Consider the following 7,424-nt stretch of genomic DNA (forward strand, 5'->3'; position numbering starts at 1 on the left):
AATTATCCCTAAATTAAATTATAGGCTTTATGTAATGAAATAAATGATCCGATGATATTAGAATGGATTTAGATTTCCATCAATGTAACAACCCACTCCACCACATGGTATGATATTGTCCGCTTTAGGCCTGAGCCCGCACGGTTTTGCTCTTTGGCTTCATCCCAAAAGGCCTCATGCCAATTGGAGATGATGCAATTACATATAAGCACTTCACCTTTCCCTCTACCCAGGTGATGTGGGACTTGTGCACCCGTAACTCGCCAGTGTGGTAGCCTGTCAGTGTCTCTCGCACCCGCCCACGGCACACCCGCCCACAAGGTCTTTGGCTTCACCCCAAAAGGCCTCATGCCAATTGGAGATGATGTAATTACATATAAGCACTTCACCTTTCCCTCTACCCAGGTGATGTGGGACTTGTGCACCCGTAACTCGCCAGTGTGGTAGTCTGTCAGTGTCTCTCGCACCCGCCCACGGCACACCCGCCCACAAGATCATCACAATCCACCCCTCTTGGAGGCCCGACGTCCTTGTCGACACACTTCCGGCTGGGTCAGGCTCTGATACCATTTGTAACTACCCACTCCACCACATGGTATGATATTATCCGCTTTGGGCCTGAGCCCGCACGGATTTGCTCTTGGGCTTTACCCCAAAAGGCCTCATACCAATTGGAGATGATGCACTTACATATAAGCACTTCACCTTTCCTCTACCCAGCGCGACGTGGGACTTGTGCACCCCTAACTCGCCAGTGTGGTAGCCTGACAGTGTCTCTTGCACCTGCCCACGGCACACCCGCCCACAAGGTCATCACAATCCACCCTTCTTGGAGACCCGAAGTCCCCGTCGGCACACTTCCGGCTGGGTCAGGCCTAAAGCGGACAATATCATACCATGTGGTGGAGTGGGTCATTACAAATGCTATCAGAGCCTGACCTAGTCGGAAGTGTGCCGACAGGGACGTCGGGCCTCCAAGGGGGGTGGATTGTGATGACCCTGTAGGCGGGTGTGCCGTGGGCGGGTGAGAGAGACACTGTCAGGCTACCACACTGGCGAGCTACGGGTGCACAGTCCCACATCGCCTGGGTAGAGGAAAGGTGAAGTGCTTATATGTAAGTGTGTCATCTCCAATTGGTATAAGGCCTTTTGGGGTGAAGTTTAAGAGCAAAACCGTGCGGGCTCAAGCCCAAAACGGACAATATTATACCATATGGTGGTGTGGGTCGTTACAATCAAATCCAAATAAAACAAAATATTTAAAATAAAACATTATAAATCATAGTATGTTTAAGAATTGATACTTTAAAAACACAAAATTTATTATTCACCCAAAAAAAAATTGTTAGTTAATAAAATTACTGAATGTGCTTTATTGATGTACAACGTTTCCTCCTACAATGACATTATGCAAAAAGAACTGCTAATATACTTTTTAAAGCATTTGTTTTGTTATATATTTGGTGTCCACTAATTAGGTATGGTGTTGAATTAATGGTTTATTAAATAAGTGGAAAATGCATTGTTAATGGTGCAATAAATAAGAGTTAAATGCACTTGATTAATGCTGAACTATTGGTGGTGATTAAGGCAACAGTTTTGGCTATAAATATGGGTTGCTCTTTGCCATACTAATGTACTAAAGATTTTGAGAAGTAAATAAAATCTCTCTCTTCATTTCTATATTCTTCTCTTTATTGTGGGTATCCCTTAGTGTTCTATATTTTGTCTACATTCATAACATGTTATTAGCACGAGTCTCTAATCAACTGAGACTTGAACAAGAAGCTCCAGAGTAGAGATGAGAGAGGTCAACAGAGATTGGAAGTAGAATAAAGATAATAGAGGTCAAAGGTACTTTGTGCCATAGTTGATCATGAAACTTCTTCAATATGGACTACCATTACTCCATCAGGTATCAATTGCTTCTCATTAATAACGGCACTTGATACTATATATTAAGATAAAAATATATCAATAATTAAGCTTTTATCTTTACATACTGGATTCACCAAATTTTCATAATTTGAAGGATTTGTTGATATTGAATCAATTCTTATTCTCGCACACGAAGATATATATGTATATTATTATATTGTTATGAAGGAATGTATATGTATAGTTGAGAGAAAAACTGAAATGGAGTGATTGGTCAAGAAGAGTTGAAAGACAACTAAGTTGTTCATGAATTTAGTAGCCTTGTCTGATTGGTGATGGTGACAAAAGTAATATGCCATTAATGACCCAAACCATTGTAGTCCTTTTTCCCAAAATGGACAAATTAAACCTTCGAATTTAAATCCCATTTTTATATCCCACGAAAATAAATTAAATCCAACTTTATGTTATAGTTGTTACACATATATATGGGATTCAGATATATATGGGATTCACTCCCTATTAATATGTTTAGTGTATTGTCCATATAATTGTATGAAGCATGTACAAGTAGAGTTTTTATTACTGGGTATGAATTATATATGTATACGTTTCATATGTGATACCACCTTATCATATATATTTATATATATAGATCAATATGCGTACATTGCAAGTGGTGTTTACTCAGACAATTTGTTTATATATTGATCTTTAATGGATAATATTTTAGTTATCCCTAATGAATCTATATTGTTTGATCAATTATAACATTTTTCTTATTAACAAATTACTTATATAATATAGTAATCAACTAAGCATACATATACTATACGTGTACATAATCAATAAGGTTAGTTTTTACTGTCTTATTGCTCTATGACCGGTTTTACTGTCATTACTATTTCATTAATTCAGGTAAGGTTTTACTACATTTTGTTTAATAATTTATTAAGTGTTTTTTTCGCAATCCAACTTAAAAACTTAAGCAATTAGATATGGCTAATACCTAATCTATTTATACCTATTTCAATTCACATTCGCATTCGATGTGGGACAAGTCTCCCCTTGTAACATTTTTCCCCACCCAAACTCGCAATACTTTCGTTACGGTCAAGGCACCCTGCCTACCTACCTACCCAAGGGTTTTCACCTGGATGCCTCCAGGCCAGGCGCTTGACATGACACCAGACCAAGGACGGGGTCTAGCTCAGATACCAACTGTAATTGCTGAGTGTTTCGCGATCTAATCCAAAAACTTAAGCTATTAAGCAGGGCTAACACATAATCCATTTATACCCATTTCACTTCTCAGCTACATCCGATTTGGGACAAGTCTTCCATTGTAACACCTAGCACTATTTTTATGTTATAAATGTTAGGGTTGCGAGCGAAAAACACTCATATGGTATGCATATAGATTATATAACCCCTATAGGTTCTAAAAACTCCCTAATATTCAATTTTGGAGTAAACAATGACCTGAATGATGAAAAGACTTAAGTGTCCCCTTATAACTAAATTTAAAAAAGGTCAAAAAAAAAACTAATTAAATGTAAAATGACTAAATTGTCCCTCTAAAAACTCCCTAACATCAGTGTATATATATAATATATAAGGGAATTATTGGAAGAGAAAATGGTATTTTTGAAATTAATTTCATATCTTAACAGCAACTTCAAGCCATTCTTTGCTCATTTTTCAAACATTCAAATTTAGGAAATGTTTTGTCACATGACAAAGGCTTGATAATATTGTGAGCATAATTATTTTTTATGAGATCTATTTTATAATATTGAGATCACAAATAAATTGAGAAATCAAGAGTCCTTACTGCACTGCACAAAAGTAATAATTCATGATAATTTGAAAATTGAATATCTTACGGTATAAGACCCATTTAACTTATGACAAAAATCACAGAGTATTGTGATCTTTCTAAAAAACTCAGTATGAATGGATACAACTGTGGTTGCAGGATTATGAAATTATTGGTGAATATAATTCGGCCTTGTTGATAATCAGCTATATTGAGATAATGTAGAGAAATAATTACTCATGAGTATATGTTGAAAAGAATATATCATTCACTTATCACGCCAAGGGCGTAGATTTATGAAATACTTGATGTAGAGTAAATATTACTAAAAGTCATATATTGACAAAGAGATACTCCACTGATCACGTTGAATGCATGGATTTATGTAAAGCTGATATCATTGTGACAGTAAAATAATGAGCTTTTATTGAGTTATTATCAGTACCACTAGATCGAAAACGATTTCTAAAGCAAAATCTGCTTATTTCATGGTGTCCATGGTCGTGGGTATAGTCATAGTAGAATTAACTACCAACGTCATGGAGGTTATCTGTAATACCCCTAATTTTAAAAGGATAGTTTCGATATTTTATTAATTGTTTTAATTATGTTGTTAATTCTTTATTTGATTTATTGGTTATTTGTTTAACGATTTATATAAATTATTTGATTATGTGGTTATTTGAATTACTTGTTTAGTTGAATTAGGTGTTTTCTTGTAATTAATGATTAAGAATTAAATATTTTAAATGGTTGTTGTATTTTATTTTATTTTATTTTTTTCTAATGGTTATGGATATTAGTTGTTGAGGTCTATCGCACTACCATCAAGTTTGGAGAGTGTGAATTTTAGGCGAGGGGCAAGAGTTTTACATTTATAGAAGCCACTATTACCTTTCACTATAAATATAGCTAGGGCGAGTAAGGATCGTCCCAAGGGATTGTGAGGGTCGAACAAAGTTGTGGAATCGCTATTAGGGCTAATAGGTCGAGTGATCAAACAATTGGTTGGTTGGTTTATTATACTAGAGAACAACTAAATTAAACTAAGTGATAACAAAAGAATGCAATTAAGAACAAATAAGAGAAAGAAGAGTCTTGGGGTTTAGAGATCACCACCAAGCAATGCATTTCTATACCATTGACTAGTGACTAATGAGGGCAAATGATGTGTTGCAATATTGGTGTGTGTGTGTGTGTGTGTTTGGTTGATTCAACAAGTAAGGATGACTAGTTAAGCATGTATTGTCTAAACATCATGTGAAAGGCACAATATATCTAAGTAATGAAGCATATATTGTCTAAACAGCATGTGAAATGCACAATAGATCAAAACAAGTCATTAATCATTTCATTAAGCTTACAATCCAAATACAACACAAGGTTAGAGACATATGCTACTTGCATTCAAAAGCATGGATCATCAAGCAACAAGCATGGATTGTCCTCCCATTTAACACTACACTACTAGCAAGAAAATAAACTAAGAGAGAGGCACAATCCATTAAGGAATAAGTATGAACCATCAAGAAAATCACAAGAGCATTACATTAAGCACTATGTTTTGACAATCTCTAAATCTATAGCATCAATACACATAGACATGCATTAATAATACTAAATCTAGAGACAAGCACATGAGCATCTATTTTAACATACATAGACATATGGATAGAATGAAATGATCAATTGGAAGCAATTAACCACATAAACATTGAACAATCAAAATCTATATATATCAAAGTGTCAAAACATCAATCACAACACTAATCCCTCAATAATACGCAAGATTAAGATATATAAAGCATGCTTGGGGCTAACTCTAACCCCAAGAGGATGTCTAACCACTCATGGTGATGTTGCTCCAACCCTCAAGGGCTAACTCCATGGAAGAAATCTGCTCCTTGTTAATGAAGAACTCCAATGGTGTCTTTAGCCTTCTCCTCCTTTAAGCTTGCCTCCTTTTAGAATAAACCCTAGAATTGTATATCTCCAATGCTCAGTTTCGTCAAAAAGTGCATCATATTCCTTTTATAGGTATCTCAAGTGACACACAAAATGAGCTGGGGTCGTGCAAAGAATATTCTCTAATGATTGGATAGAGAACGGATTGAACAAGCTGGCTTTTTAACTTTTTCGCACTGGAGGAAGTTCGATCGATCGAACCTTGGCCTTGGATCGATCGAACTAAACTGAGATCTATCGAACTTAGGCTGGATCGATCCAACTGGTTGAGCTTTTTGGGAAAAGACAAATCCGAGATATTTTGGGAGATATTTTTGGGAAAAGGACAAAAGTGGTTAGTGGGTGGTACAACTGTGGATAAGATCAATCATTTGAATAAAGACAAAAATGTTCGATCGATCGAAGGGTGGTGTTGGATCGATCGAACTTTGGACTTTATGCTTTGGGTCAAGGTTTGGATCTATCTTGAAGTACTGAGATCGATCAGTGTTCGATCGATCGAACCTTGAAGTTGGATCGATCGAACTTTGCTGCTTCCCACCTTTGGCTTCATTTGCTTCTTTCTTTCTCCACTTTGCTCATTTCTTTGTTTAATCCCAGAATTGCTTCAATTAAGCTCTTATTTGGCTGAATTAGCTTATTTTCGGGATAAGTGCCTGAAAATGGAAATAATACGAAATCAATCTAAAATGGTAGAGTAAGATAGATAAAAGTACTAGAATGCCTAAGCTTAAGGGGTTTAAATACGCACTTTTCAGTGCTCATCATTAGTCATAGGCCAATTAATTAGATTCCATAGATTACTTAGATAAGGGGTTTAATGGGTACGGATAATTACCCATGTATAGTGTATATGTATATATATATAAATAAATATACACATATATATATATAAGGAAAGTCCTTTAGTGATAACTTGATGTATTTATTTTGTTTATATGAAAAGAGTATACAATATATATTTTAGTTACCTTTTTGGTATTTTATTTTTATTTTTCTTAATTAGCTTGACTTGGATTGGGAAAAGGAATATGGTTATTTATTTAGCCTATAAATATGTAGCTATAGGGTTAAAAAGAGAACTAGAAAATATATCACGTATTATATTTTAGAAAGAGAGAGAGAAAGAATGAGGAAGAGGAAGAAGAAGAAGGAGGATAGGATTTTTATCAAATCCCTAAAGATAAGTTCTTGTTCTATACTTCTCCTTTGATCTGTGAAATTTATATTTATAGTATAATCTTAGGGTTATGTAAAGAACAATTAAAATTGGAATTTATAATTTAATTGATCTAGAACATAAGTTTTATCAATTATATTCCATGAATGTTCTTGTTATATGAATTGATAAGTTCAGAGATTTGATTTGATTATTTTTATGAATTATTACATTTTTAAATGATGTATTTTTCATATCTGTATACTGATGGAACCTAGAAACATGCCTTAGAATCCTGAAACAAATAAAGAATGAATTCACAGTGAAATTCTGGGTTGAGTCGCGTAAACTGTTCAATTCGTTGATACAGTGCTCGAGCCTTGGGGGCAAAACTCGAGCCTTGGATGAAAAGCTCGAGCCTGAAAGGAAAAGCTCGAGCAATTGGGTGAAAAGCTCGAGCCTGAAATAGGATGCTCGAGCCTGAAGCAGGGTGCTCGAGCAATTAGGACAAAAGCTCGCCTTACCTGGAGAAATTTCGTAAACAGCGTTGTATTATTTGTTTATTGATTTTGAGGTGTCTTGAATATTAAATAAGGACTAGGA

Source organism: Cornus florida, unplaced genomic scaffold, assembly GCF_030987335.1.
Source record: "Cornus florida cultivar Cherokee Brave unplaced genomic scaffold, ASM3098733v1 CherokeeBrave_3.0.0_Hap2_Chr05, whole genome shotgun sequence".
NCBI lineage: Eukaryota > Viridiplantae > Streptophyta > Magnoliopsida > Cornales > Cornaceae > Cornus > Cornus florida.